Genomic DNA, 15,015 nt, shown 5'->3' on the forward strand with positions numbered 1-15,015 from the left:
GAGCGCTCATAATAAATTAAATTGAGCTCGTTTTTCATAAAACCCGCTTAAATGTTTTGGGAATCGCGGGTTTCTGCTTTTAAGTTTTTATATTATAACTAATTTCAATACACAATAAAATAGTTATTTATACTTTTAAAACCACCCTGTTTTCAACTATTATTAAATTCAAAACATATCCACAATCATCAGCTTTCTGGCCCGTCCACGTAACATGTTGTATATTCCAATTAAGCCGTGTACATTACCATTTTAAACGTAAGCCATAAAAGAGAAGTTTGAATTCAACAGGGACGGTCTTAGTAATTCTGGAGCCTCGAGCATAATTAAGTAAGTGGGCCTCATAACAACAGGAAACTCTGAAGCCGATTTAAAGGAATAGCATTGGGTGCCATGGACAATAGGTCTGGCTCACTTCACTTATGCTGCTCTCGTCCAGTTCTCCCGTCTTTCCTCTCACTCACGAATACCCCACCTTAAAAATATCAAAATAAAAGTAAAGGAAAAAACCCCACGGAAATTTTAACAATTTCTCACGTGAGGGGACGAAGAGGAACTACAACGTTCCTGAACACCCCAGTTGGAGAGAGAAATCTGAAGAATTCTCTCTCTCTCTAAACTAAACCCCTCCCACGTTAGTTTGCGTTTGCCATGGACAATTGCAGAGTTTGCCCAGAAGGTAATACTGCCTGTGATTTGAAAATTGCTGCTTATTTCGAAAGGTGGTGTTCGTGTTTTGAACAGCAATTCTGCTTACTTTTGTCGTGAGAGTTAACAAGCTGATCTGCACAATTACAGTAATATCATGCAATTTAATATTACAAGTAATATTTTCATTTATTATAGCATTCGGTTATTTCTCAGAATAAAATTACAATTCAGTAATGTCGAGAAAACCCACTTGTAGAGAAAAATATTTATGTAAAAACAGCTCGTATGGGTTGAGAAAAATTTTTTACGTAGAGGAGCGAAGGTCGAAACGTTGTTCGCTCCTCTACGTAAATAATTTTCTCAACCCAAACGAGCCGTTTTTAATATAAAAAATTACAATTCATTATTTGCTAATACATACTAACATATTCAGAGGAAAATTAATAAAAAAGAAATTTGTTTAGTTGATAAATAATTACCACTTAAACTCGTAAGAACAAGACATAATGGGTCTACTATTAATATTTAATTGTTAATTTCTATTTGGTGTTGGTTTTTTTTTCAAACTTTCAAGAACATTACATTTGATTTTAACATCTTACCATTCATGATAAAATGTGACAAATTCAAAATCTCGTGGCCTTATATATTCATTAAACATCATTAAGTGAACTTTTATGTTTTTGTATATCCACTTATTTAGGCTAGCACAGATTCCCCTTTGTTTCATTTCAGTTTCGAAATAGTATTTATTAGAAATAATATGGAGACATCCCAAAACAGTTTTACAGGATATATGCCACAACATTTTTACATTGTCATGAACGTGCATAGTGCAATTAGGAGACTAACGTTGATGTTTTTATTAATTTGACCTGTATATATTATAGCCAGAAACACTTTTCTTTATGATTTTTATTTGGAATAAATTTTGCAACATAAGTGTTTTCAAGTTCTAGATGGTATTAACAAAAAAGCTTCATTGTGCTGATGAGTTTGATCAAATTCCTTTTCTATTTCTATGATTACTGTAATGAAAAAGAAATTACAAAAGCGAATATTTGTATTTTTAATAGATATGCACGTTTTAAATTTATATAAAAGACAAACAGTACTTGATATGTAAAGTGATTTAAATGGTACTTGTACAATTTTAACTGTCCTTTTCCCCATAAATTTAACAAAATATAAATAAAATAGGCATCATAACGATACTACATTCAAGTGTACAGAAATAGGTTTTTAAAATTATCATCATATTTAACAGGGTTAAATATGCACTATATGGCCAAAAGTATGTGTACACCCGACCATCACACCCACATGTGCTTGTTGAACATCTCATTCGAAAACCATGGGCATTAATATGGAGTTGGTCCTCCCTTTGCTGCTATAACATCCTCCACTCTTCTGGGGAGGCTTTTCATTAAATATTGGAACATGGCTGCAGGGATTCGCTTCTATTCAGTTACAAGAGCATTAGTGAGGACGAGCAAGAAGGCCTGGCTTGCAGTTGGCATTCCAATTCATCCCAAAGGTGTTTGATAGGGTTGAGGTTAGGGCTCTGTGCAGGCCAATCAAGTTCTTCTGCACCAACCTTGGAAAACCATGTCTTTATGGACCTCACTTTGTGCACGCGGCATTGCCATTCTGAAACAAAAAAAAGGGCTTTTCTCAAACTGTTACCACAAAGTTGGAAGCACACCATTTCCTATAATGTCATTGTATGCGTTTTCCTTCACTGGAACTAAATAGCCTAGCTTAACTCATGAAAAACAGTTTTCCAGACCATTATTCATCCTCCACAAAACTATACAGTTTGACCATGCACTCAGGCAGATAGTGTTCTCCTGGCATCTGTTAAACCCAGATTCGTCTGTCAGACTGCCAGATAGATAAGCGTGGTTCATCACTTCAGAGAACACATTTCCACAGCTCCAGAGTCTAATGGCAGTCTATTTACACCACTCCAGCTAACATTGGCATTGCACATGGTAATCTTAGGCTTGTGCGAGGCTGCTTGGCCATGGAATCCCATTTCACGAAGCTCATGATGAACAGTTCTTGTGCTGACGTTGCTTCCAGAGGCAGTTCAGAAGTCGGTAGTGAATGTTGTAACTGCGGACAGACGATTTTTACATGCTTCAGCAGTTGGTGGTCCCATTCTGTGAGATTATGTGGCCTACCACTTCGTGGCTAAGCTGTTGTTGCTTCTAGAGGTTTCCACTTCACAATAACAGCACTTACAGTTGATCAGGGTAGTAATTTGACTTGTTGGAAAGGTTGCATCCTCTGACAGTGCTATGTTGAAAGTCACTAAGCTATTCAGTACGACCCATTCTACTGCCAATGTTTGTCTATGGAGACTGTATGACTATATGCTTGATTTTATGCACCTGTTAGCAATTGATGTGGCTGAAATAGCCAAACCCACTAATTAGAAGGGGTGCCCACATACTTTTGGCCATGTAGTATATATTCCATTAATACATACAGTTAAAAAAAAAAGAAGAGGTATCGTCTGTAACTTTTACTGTATCATACAGATCTGCAAGAATGAATGTTAATCTTTCAATGTAATTTTCTGCATGACACGAATATCCAAGTAAACCATATGACACTTGCTGTGTAAGCACAGCTCTTGAACAATTCTTGCTTACTATACCACATTGAAATAGATGGATTAGAATCTGATGCATACTCTTTACTTTAGGAAAACAATACCCTTTGCTGGTTAGTTGATTTGCTTGGATTTTTGTATATAACAGTAGTTTTATTTACTGACCAAAATTCTATGCAGTCCTTTTAAAAAAAAAATGTTCACAGGCGTAAAATTCTTCTTGTGTAAACTAGTAACCACTAAAAGTATGGGAACAAAGGTCATTTTCAAATAGTTTATTTCTATTGAAAAGATAAGTCTGTTAACTCTGTTTTACCCTATCCAGAGACATTTTATCACAAGGACAGTTTATGTAAAATAACAATATACATATGTATTCATAAAGTAACTGTGTGGTGATTACAAGATGACTGGATGGTTTATTTTAAATTAGTTTTTCAGCTAATCTTCACTGATTGATAAACTAAGTATTTGGTATGAACCAACTGAACAAAGTCTGTGACAATTCTATTTTTCATTCAATATGCTACATCATTATATATTAGTCATATAAAATACTTGCAGTAAAAAATGTTTTACAAATCAGACCTAAAACCAACTTAAAATGTGATTTAACAAATTTATATTTATATGCCCCAAAAATTTTGGGTCTTCTTATAAGTATTTTTATTCCTTATATAAGTCTGCATGTGTTTTTTTTTATAGCAAAGCCACATTGGGTTATTTGCCGAGTCCACCGAACCCTGATTTTAGTGTTGTAAATCTCTAAACTTACTGTTGTACTAGCAGGGGACTTTATAAGAGATACTGGAAGAAAATCAAAGTTAAATGTTTTATTTTTCTGAAACTAAATATTTTTAGCAGACTGTTTTTGTAAAATTTCAAACAATTTCATCCACTAGCTTTTTTTCTGGAATGAAATATGATGAGAGCAGTGTTACCTATTATATTAATAATATTGGTAGCCAGTAGTAACACACACTGGATAATTTTTAAGGAGACTATCGAAATAAGATAGGAAAAAAAACTGTTTGCTGTCTGGTAGTTATGCTATCAAGATATTTTTGTTGACTTCAGTTATGCTACTTATTTTGAAATGCATCACAGTAATGTTTATTAGATTGTACATTAGTGTATAAAAGTTTCTCTTCTACTGTTGCTATTCAAGTAACTACCTCCTTTGAGATTAAGCCACAAACTAACATAGAAAATCTTCTGTAGATATATTCTGTTTATCATGTTTAACTTTTCATCCCAAAGTTGTTTCATAAAATCAAACAAATCTGGTTAAAAACAGGTAGAGAGTACAAAATTTATAATGATGTACGTTGGGAACAACATCCTTACAGATGAGTCTTGTTTCCAACTTGTTAAAATAGGTAGGTTTCGTGTTCATTGTTTACTTGGAAAACAGATGAGGAAATACTGTATTTCCTACAGGAGGTGGTGCAGTATATTTTGGGGTAGCTGTTCATAACTGTTGGAAAAGTGCTCTTCATATCCTTCAGGGAAATGTAAATGGCACCTTCTACAGGCTTACAAGGTTCACTACAATATGACACACTGTCACTATTTTGGAATGGATAATTGTGAACATACTCAGTAACACATTTCACTGTGGCTTCACTGAGTGATTAATTGCTAGTTAATCTTATCTAATTTTCACCTTTATTTGCAACAAAGCAAAACAAAAAGTTTCAAAGCAGAATATTTTAATGCCTATAGCAAAAATCAGATTGTCCATGTAAAACAGTAAAAATAGTGATATACTCATGGTTGAGAAAGATGAATGGCTCTGATTTCTCAAAATGCTTATGGGATGTGACCTATTATGCTGGATATTGGAGAAAAGTTTGGATAAGATATATTTGATATTCTGTATTCTATGAATCTCAGGTCATTAATAGAATTGTACTTGCTGCTTTCTGAAAACCCTGAGAAAATATTTTTCAAAGTTTTTTTTTTAATACATTTTCCTCATTCAATATCTACGTTTCTGCAAATTCTGCTTGAAGTTTCTCAGGTTGTGCATATAGTGTTGAATATCCACATTATCCTGTGTGGCAAGGTAGGCCTTCACAAAGCATAAACATGGTCCTAATGTGATGAAAAGTAGGTGCAGTGGAATAAATCTTTGCTTTTAACCAATGCCAAAATGAACACACATCTCTTGCAAACATTTATCTTTAATTGTTCTTATGTATCACAGTAACAAAGCAACAATATCTGGACAAAATGAGTACTTTCTCTGCACCATTCTCTTTTGCTTGTTTGAATGTGGTATGACACATCGGAACCTTCTTTCAGTGTGCATGCTGGCTCTGGAGGTTGTTGTTGATTTCTAGTTTTATGGTCTGCAGCTGAAGCTACCTATCACTCTTTCTTGCCATTCTTCTTGTAAGTTCAATGCTTACTAGTCTAAAAGCAAGTTTTTGCAATTTGATCTAAACTTTGTTAAGTTGTTGAGGTGTACATGTCATCGTGTATTGATACCAACTCAACAGTGCTTGTGGTTGATGCTCTTCTTTGTCTTTCCACCTCTTTTTTTTTTTTTTTTTTTGTCCACAACTTCAATGCAGATGTAAAAAATGATGTTAAACTGCTGAACTTTTTACAGTTCCCTGGATACCTGAAATACCATCCTGAGTGTCTGTCAGTTCATTGGATATCAGATCATTAGAATCTTCAGGTAATAAAAATATCAGGAACACTGTAGAATATATCTTCATTACAGAATATTGGAGAACTGACAGATATAGCTGTGTTTGTACATATAAAAAAGTATTCATTGCTGAATAAACTATGCATTATTCTGTTACTGGTAAAGAAATATTTTTTCTCGTCATTGGAAGATTGCTTTATGATATAAGGTTGTGGAAACATCCAGATGGAAGTTTTGATTGGTTATGAATTTTGCACAAAGCTATATGAGGGCTATCTGTCCATAATTTAGCAGTGTAAGAGTAGAGGGAAAGCAGCTAGTCATTACCACCCACCACCAACTGGTATTGACCATCACATTATAACAACCCTAAGGCTGATAAGGCGAGTATGTTTGGTGGGACAGAAATTCAAACCTGCTACAAGTTATGAGTGGAGCACATTAACCACCTGACCATACCAGAAGTACTTGACTCTTTTCTTTAGTTGGCACACCACATATTGTCAAAGGAAGCAGAAATTCCTTTCAGTTGATACTTTTAAGATTTCTTGCATTTATAATTATTTAGCAAATTTAAGTTGATTGTGACTCATGCTTTGCAGTTTAGTAGCTAATGCATTTTTTATATATGCATTATGCATATCTTTGCAACTAGCTAATGCAGTGTTGCAATATATGCGTCTAAACAATAATCGTGAGTCATACTTTCAGCAAATCTTATAATCCTATATACAAGATTGACACCTGAAAATAACCAAATGCTTGGAAAAATCTTTAATTATATATTTTGATCTCAAAAATATAGGTTTAGATACCAAATTTATCATCCCATATCTAATAGTTGGCAAGATGTAGACAAAAATAGGAAGTCAGTATTTTAACTGTTAATCTCTGTCTCATATTGTCAACTTATGCTAACTAAAACCTTTTGAGACCCCTTGAGTTGTAACCTTTAACCTGGTAATGTAGGTTTAAAGATCAAAATCATTATAATACATCAAATAGTTGGGAATAATAGAATAAAAAACAGAATATTGCAATTATGACATCATGCATTTCTAAACCATCTAGCAAAATAATATCCCAGATTTCAAATGCCTATTTATGCTAAGTTTGTAGACTATTGCTCTCCATACATGAAAATAGAATGAAATTCTCTGTGCATAAAGTTTTATGGATCTGTATGTGGTTCCTAGACTAAGCACAAGCAAGAGAAACACCATAAACACTAATGGATGTTTATCATTTTCACTGAAACAGTTGTTTCCCAGGTTCTTAATTTCATTGTATGTTGAATAAAATGTAACTACTATGAGAAGTATTTCTTCTGCACTTAGTTTTGAGACACTCAAACTTCAATTATTAATTTTACCTGAAAATACCCCAATATTTAATAATTTAGGTGTCAAAATATTACCATTGAGATAGACTTTGAAAACTAAAATAATCCAAACATGTATCACTAAATTGGTTATAACGTTGTAGCTTATTTTTTCATTTTTTTTTCTGCATCTCTAGTTTCAAAATCAATTCCTTTCAATTTCTAGTAATAAGAATAATGAAGGAGTAAGTAAATGATACAGAATTTGTTGGTATGTGATAAAAAGAAAAGTGAGTAAATTTTGAAATTAATGATTAAAGACATGAATGTTGCTCAGAGAATATAAAAAGAAATATATAATTGCATTGATGAGAAAGATTCAAATCCAAGAACAATTGCCAAGTTTTTTAATATTTTTGAGATAATAACATTTTGTTTTAAAGCTGTATGATCTGAAGAAGAGCAGTTACTCAAAATGTCATTCTCTCAAAATAAAATATATAAAAAATTGGCAAGTTTTAACCTCTTGTTTCGTGATTAGGCAATTTTGGAACAGGAGTTAAGAAGCAATTGATAGTGTAAAAGATGCATTAAACAGCATGATAGACTACTGTAGATAATTAGACATAAAAGAGTATCTAATGTACATTTAACATGCATATAATAATGTTAGTTTACATATATATATATATAATTTTGTAAATTAGTAGTCAACATATTTTTAGCTTTACCAGAATCCCTCTGGTGTTGATGTCTGGAATTGTGAAGGGATAGAATGACATATCATTCCTGTAGAAAATACAGTAGGTATTGTGTTTCTAGAAGATAATTTAATTTTGTTTGAAACTAAATGGATAATTGTTGAAGGCATTGCATTTCCTTCCTGCAATATATCAGATTATTAACTCATTTGCAAAATAAGTTTGAAATGTTAAGAAAAATCACTTAAGCACAAGGCTAGCATAAGTTTCAAGTCTGGTAAAGATGGTAAAATAATTTTTTAAATCAGGGAGCAGCTATAATGAGAGTATTATGAATAATGGAGATATGGCTAATAAAATCTATCATCAGAAAATATCATAATCACAAGGTGAAGCTATAATATTCCTATAATGAAAATGTATTTCCCATGTGTGCTTACCCCCCTCACAGGAATAGCTATTCTTGTTCAGTCCTGCCCTCTATATGCAAACTTTCTCTCACACTGTTGGAACATGTCTCTCATACAAATCATCGTGCATCATCTCTTAACTAATAGTAGCATGGCATATTGAAATGACTCCCTGTATACTCCTCTATCAAACCTTCACTTTGAAGTTTGGCAGAAGATGTGAACACAAGAGAAGTGTGGAAAGTGCGAGAGAGACATGTTAAGTAATATCAGGAATAAATTTTCAGTATATGAATATAACTTTCAGTACAGTATTTACCTCTAAATAATCACCTCATTTTCAAATACATTTATTTTCAAACAAACTTCAAAAGTTATTTGTGTCCATCTTCACTCATATTTAGCTGTGTACAAAAAAAACAACTGAAAACAGAAATCATGAAAATATAAGCATTAAACTCTTAGCATTGCAAGCTATATTTACATAAAAACAAACCTTACTATCACAAAAATGATCTTACCAAGTGTTTTTCTTATAGCAAAGCCACATTGGGCTATCTGCCATGTACATCGAGGGGAATTAAACCCCTGATTTTAGCACTGTATATATGTAGACGATCTTATCAATACATGGATATATCACTGTGCAAATTTGTCTTTATATCATAACATTTTATAATAAAATATGTTTTGTTTTATCAGGAAGAAATACGTTTTCCAGTTTAGCTTTCAGTCTGTTGTAACCAACAGGTAACCATAAATGAAAAGTGTATTAGTTTCCTTTTTTTCTTCTTATATTCAATTATTTCCAAATTTTTAATAAAGAGTTGGGAAGTAGACTATCATATCAGATTTGGAAACAAACTAATATATTCTTTCATCTTATATGATGGTCTACTTCCTAGCTCTTTTTAAAAATATAATATACTTTGCCCCAGATGACATGTGTTAATTTGCAAGGAGGAGGAAGGACTGATACAAGGGAAAGAAAAAAGTACCTCAGAAGCACCCAAAAAATACCCATGGCAATGAAAGATATAGATTCAAAAATCAGAAGAAGGAGACCACACCATTTCTGATTCAGGTATACTCCTTGCTCATGTGTAGATTGTATAATACATAAGGGTGAAATTTGTGAGGTCTAAAGTGACTAGGTGATGGCTGCCTATACTTGGCGAGTCAACTACATGCACAACTTCCTTGCTGGGTACCAACATCTGAGAGGGTAAAATGAGGATCCTATCATCTTCACATCAAACACAAGAATCAGTAATTAATACATGCAATTATTTATAGGTATGCTATGAGGATTATCAGTAATCTTTCAATCCAGGAATTGACATCTGATATTGAAAGGATGTTTGTTGCATGGGTTCAACTCTTCCAACTGTAGGACAAGCTGGCACCATCTAAAGGTAATAACATTCCCATAAGAGGAGAATGAGGGATAGTCAAGGTTAGCACTGGAATAATCACACATACCACCATTGTGACACAGATAGAGCAACTGGGGAGAAAGGTAGACAACTCAAACTCACATGAGTACACTTACGCTAACTGTTTCATTCTAATCTAAAACCTCTGTGTTGGGAACAGACTTCCATGCAAAGTAAAATGAGGTCTCCTAGTCTAAGGTGTAAACAGCAATTTTGATGGCTCAATTTCAATGTTATAATGTTTATCAGAAAGCCATGATGGCAAGACTCCAATGGTTGTATATATGATGTCAGGAAGCCATGTCATTCATGGTTTAATTCCAGAAATATAAGTGTAGTCAGGAGGCCATGTCAACCATCAAGATGATGGCTCTATTCCTCTGGAGGCCACATCATACAACACAAGCAAAACATCACCTCCCTACTCTTAACAGAATGGTTCTCGCCTTTTACTTGTGATACACATTAAGGAGGGTGCTCCCAGGGTCAATCATTCCAGCTGTTTGGAACTAAAAAGTGGTAAGGACTTCCTGCACACCATTTGAGAAAAGAAGGATGAAAATGTGATGGAGAGTACGGAGGAATATCATCACTGGAGATAGTGCAATGGGTGATCACAAAACCTTATTTAGAAAACCAGACCAGAGTTACTCACTTGAGGCATGGTGGGCATGAGCAGCAATTTTCTTTTGCTTTATCTAAGTAATCTAGGAGTGGTACCAGTCCAAAACAGGCATATTTATGCAGCAAAGTATCGTGAGATAATTTACCATCAAACAACCTTGTGGCACACCTCATCTTGACAGTAACTATTCAAAGCCATGGACAAAAGTGTAATAGTCAACATGGAGGGTTTAGAATTAAAGAATATCTGGTCAGGCACCACTTGTCACAGGATTCCAAGTGATAAAAATGGAAAGGATCATGAAAAAAAAAATGATGAAAACTTGCCAGTTGCACCAAAGTTTGAAAAATGACCACTAGTGGTAGACAAAACTCCAACTCAGAGAAAAGTGAAATACAATGAAGATAGTGGGAAATAAACATACTGGGAGCTGTATACATGACAGGTTGTAGAATTTCCTCCATTAAATGACAAAGATGAGAAGTGAGAGAGAAGCAATATGTTGGATGAGATGGAATGAATCATGAATCTAGGTACAGGAGAAAGAAGACAGAGAAGAATAGGTGAAACAAACCAAAAGACAGCTCCAATTAATAAGGGTAGAATGTAAAAGATTACAAAGTGAGGAGAATTTTCAAGGGATAAAAGTTGGTTGTGTATACCCTGAAAGCAATATGTGCTGTATAACCACAAAAGGCCCTGACTGGACACAGAAGCCAATCCAGGCTTGGTCTAGGGTAAAAAATGGGATATAAAAGGGAAATAGGAGGAAAGGATAAACAACACTACCAAGTTGTGAGTCCTTAGCAGGAAAGGAATGATCAGGATAAAGGTAGAATGATAAAGGGTATGAGAAATGTCAATGGGAAACAAATCAGACTAGCAACACCACAGGAAATGAGAAGAAGGAAATATCTTTTAAAAGACAGATGAAACAAAAAGCATGAGGTAAGTGGTTGAAATGGAGATAAATTTGTGGCACGGAGGATCATGTTAACGTCTTGATCGAGCAAAAGGAAGATGCCCTGTATGTGATAGGACTACCTGATATCCAGAAAGCGAGGAGACTGATGACCCACAATTAATGAGCCACATGCAAAATTCTTCCACACAAACCACAGAAGACTTATCTGAAGGAAATTTCTAGTTACAAGACCAATGGTGGAACACTCTTCACTTTTCACTGATAAACTTTCATGGAAGATGGCAGAATGAAACTAGCTATCAATAAGGCTACTTGACATGCAAAACTGAATAGTCATCTCGTAAGGGAACGAACAAAAGCCAGGCATGAAAATGCAGGACAGGGAAATTGGAATGTAGAATGTGGGATCAAGGATGATGAAGAGAGGGAGAAAGTAGAAGAGGGACAAGTGGTGATATGAAACAAAGGTTGCATTGGCCAGTAGGAGGTCTTCAAAAGAAGTGAAGTGGACAAAAAAAATTACTCAATGAAGCAATTGGATGGGAGGATACAAATAAAGGTATTTCTGTGGTCAGACCTAAGTGAAAGTATCAACAATCATAGGTTGTGGATGCAGAACAGGTACCCAAAACAGGAGAAACTTAGTATTGATGCCTGAAGCAAAGGTATCCATTGGATAAATTTGGTCTGGGAGAAAAAGAAAATCCACAACTAGATTGAAAGTACCAGACACATGAAATAAGGCAAATGCGACATTATTCATGAGACCAGTATAATAGATCCAATACCCAAAAACATAGAACTCTAGACCAGGTGCCCCTTTTGTGGTTGATATGTAGCACCACAATAGATTTGTCAGAATGAACCATCACCAGGCAATGATTGACGAGGAGAAAGAAGTAATCTAATACCTGATGTACTCTTAGAAGATCAATAACATTGATATTCAAGACAGTTTTGGCCACAGATCAATGGCCCTATGCTTCCTGATGATTGACCCCTGCCACCTCCTTTGAGCAAGATATCCTAAAAAGATTTAGATCTAGATACAAAAGTAGCAGCATGGCTAATAGCATATGGGCTTTGATTAACCCCAATTGCAGATCATCTCATGGGGAAGGGGGAAGAAAAATGATGGTGAAATGAGAATCCTGAGCAAGGTTCCATCATTTATGAAGCACTCACTCCAGGAATCTCATGTGGGCACAACCATGAAGGACCAGTGCTAAGTAAATTTATGGAGGGCCATATCCCCAAAAGCAACAACCTCATGAGATCCCAACTTAAGTCGATATTGAGAGGGTCAAAGGAATGTCTTCTCTAATTTGATCAAACAGCTCACCTGAACCACCACCTAAAGATAGTAAGTATGAGTGGCTAATTCCTACATGGAATGAGCCAGTCATTCACATAATAATAAATTCAAATTTCCATAGCATGAAGGTGATGACCAAAAGCCCAGACTATGCAACAAAACACACCAAGACAAGGCAAGTCTATATAGAAGAGCCCTTTTTTGTCATGGGAAAATGCCCATAATATGGGTGAGAAAACTCCATGAGGAGTGTGATGAAGCAACTAAAAGAAAACAAATCAATGCTTGGCTACCAATTCACAGACATTCTTGGGAATAACAAAAAGAAGGAAATAATGATCCTCAGAAGGATGGTGAGCCATTTTGATTACTCATTTCAAAAGCAAATCTCAAACCTCCTTTAATTGATGCTGGCAGCTGAAGGGATCTTGAAAAAGAGGAAAGAAAATGAGACAAGAAAACAGAAATTGGATAACAAATTACTGGCAGATCAGTGTCACTGAGACTTGATAATTTCTGGCACTATATCAAAGATATAATGTATGAGAAAATATGCAAAACATAAGTCCCTGAGATATGCAAAGGGTAAATTGACCTGATCTAATACTGCATTCCTACCTATAAGGTTCCAGCAACAAATAAACCATGTGTGTAAAATCAAACCAAGCATTAAATGCAAAGGGTATTTGCAGAAAACCCTTCAGGATTTTTGTGAAAAGCCTCCAACAGGTGATGTATGGGGGAAATGTACCACAGAATGTTAGTGAGGGTAAGTCAAAGGCAAAGGTAACAATGAGCTCAACAAATGCTAACCTGAAAACAAATAGTCTACACAATGGTAAGAAAGGGTGTACCAATCAGAAGTCCTTGGGGGATGTGGCATGCCGATCCTATCACTTGATTGCGAGACAAACCGATCCACATGTACCCAATTATCAAATGAGGGAGGAACTACTAAAAATGGTTTAGAACAAAACTCACATAATAAGGATTGTATTAGCACTGAAGGGCCTAGTGTACTTTACAACACTTTGTTATCAAAGGTATTGTCTAATACATATGATTTGTTTGTTTTTTCATTTTGTGCAAAGCTACCAGAGTGTTATTTGTAATAGCCATCCCTAATTTAGCAATTTTCATCCAATTTTACATAGTTATTTTGTTCAGGTTATGTTTCATTTTAACCAGTTAAGTTATAAGTTGATTTGTATTAGTTCTTGATATTTCACATTTTGTTTAAAAGTTTCATATATAGTTATCCTTTCATTTAATTTATTTATTTTACATAGTACTATTAACTAACAATTGATATTTTTTGAGCGATTTCAGTTTCACATGTTTTAATGTTTAACTTAACATATTTGCCTGTGTATTTTGTTTAATTTCCTTCATTATTTGATTTTAATGCTGTATTCAATTTAGTTTATTTTCTTATGTTATCCATGTCCAAACTTACTTTCAGCTTTATTTATTTTTATTATTCAACTGTACACCTGTACCAAGTTTTAATTGTGTACACAGTTATTTTCTGTTAGTTTTATTTCTAATTTCACTTGATTCTGTAGTCCTATTTCATTCATTATTCAGTTTTTTACCTATTATTATTTCAGGAGTTCATCCAAATCAGCAGTAGTTGTCTCATGAGATGTTATTCAGTTTTGAATTTTTTATTCATTGTGTAACTGTTTAATTAATGTAAATTTTTATTTAATGTAAATGAGTGTTGGAGCTTGTATGTGAATAAAATAACACTTGTTATTGTCTTGTATATGTCTGTCTAGTATAAAGGAGGGAAAGTAAGAAGCTGCAACCTTGGCAATCAAATTTTCAGTTGGCCTTTAGTACATATGTATACATGTCAGAAATAAAGGATTGTTCAGTGTAGACAGTATTAAAACCAGATGATTATGGGAAGTTATATTTGTAAGTTGCTGATGTTGAGATTATAGTGATGTCTAGAATGCCTTAGTGAGAGATATAAATGGAGATAACCAGATAAGTGGAGAAATAGAGGAAAAAGTAAAGCCATGAAGTTAGAAACTGGCTGAAATTAACTACCATAGGAGTAAATGGTTAACAGCTGATAAGTTAAAAGCAAGATTAACAGTTTTCTAACACTTTAGAAGAATGATAACTTCTAAACCAACTGAACCAACCTGTGTGAATTGTGATGCAGAGCAAACAATTATTGGAAGTAAGGCCTACACATGAAAAACAGACAACTATTGGAAATAGACCTATATATAAAAAGCAAATGAGTATTGGAAGTTGAGAAAATAATTGTGGTAACTAATGAGGCTGTGTAAGTGAATTTATACACTGATATTTATATGTTAAAGAAAAAAAAAG

The sequence above is a fragment of the Tachypleus tridentatus genome, chromosome 6 (assembly GCF_004210375.1).
Source record: "Tachypleus tridentatus isolate NWPU-2018 chromosome 6, ASM421037v1, whole genome shotgun sequence".
NCBI classification, from domain to species: Eukaryota; Metazoa; Arthropoda; class Merostomata; order Xiphosura; family Limulidae; genus Tachypleus; species Tachypleus tridentatus.